We start from the raw sequence: 1134 nt of genomic DNA on the forward strand, positions 1-1134 counted from the left end.
GTCCCTTTCTTTTAAACATAACTATTGATACCCACATTAGAAAGTTGCAAGAGATGGAGCCTGTATTTGTTGACAAGTTTCTTAGATCTATGTATGTAGATGATCTCACTGTAAGTCTAAGTAATGTTGATTCTGCTTATGAGTTCTATGAGAAATCAAAACAAGGATTGTCAGAAGCGGGGTTCAAGTTGAGAAAGTTTATGACTAACTCACGCCAATTGCATGAAAGATTAAGTATTGAAGATATTGGGGATATGGGAAGAGATCACAAGGTTCTTGGAGTACTGTGGAACCCTGGAAGAGATGTGTTGATTTTTGATATGAGAAGCATAATAGAGGAAACGGAGAAGACAATGCCTACAAAGAGAGGCATTGTAGGTATAGCAACAAGATTCTTTGATCCGCTTGGCATGCTTTCCCCCAATATTATTTGTTTTAAGATTCTGTTTCAGATATTGTGTGAAGCGAAGATCTCTTGGGATGGTGAACTACCTGAGGAACTTTTTGTTCATTGGACACGCCTACTTAAGAGTCTTCGAGAGTTTAAGCCAATTGAAATTCCTTGTTCACAAGGAAATGGTGCCAATATTCTCAGTTGTTCCCTTCATGGATTTTGCAATGCTTCTTTGAAGGCATATGCCGCCATAATATACTTAGTAGTGAGGACGGAGGTGGGTCATTTGACAAAATTGCTTTGTTCGAAAACACGAGTAGCGCCCATCAAGTCCATCACAATTCACCAACTTGAGCTATTGTCTGCATTACTGCTCTCCAGATTAGTCAATACGGTGACATTAGCGCTTTCATCTGAATTAATGTTACGTAAACTTTTTATTACACAGACTCGAAGATAGCTCTATATTGGATACAACGGGAGGAGAAGGAATGGAAACAGTTCGTTCAGAACCGAGTCATTGAAATTAGAAGTTTGACATCTGTATCACATTGGAGACACTGCTCAGGAACCGAAAACCCAGCCAATATTTCGTCAAGAGGTGCTAATGTACAGGAATTTCAAGAAAGGTCTGATTTATGGTTCCATGGGCCTTCGTGGTTGAAGGCAGATGGTTATGGGATTTGCGAAGATAAAGATGGAATGATACCTGCCGAGTGTTTAGTCGACCTGAAGAGTCG

The sequence above is a fragment of the Amphimedon queenslandica genome, unplaced genomic scaffold (genome assembly GCF_000090795.2).
Source record: "Amphimedon queenslandica unplaced genomic scaffold, v1.1 AMPQUscaffold_13259, whole genome shotgun sequence".
NCBI lineage: Eukaryota > Metazoa > Porifera > Demospongiae > Haplosclerida > Niphatidae > Amphimedon > Amphimedon queenslandica.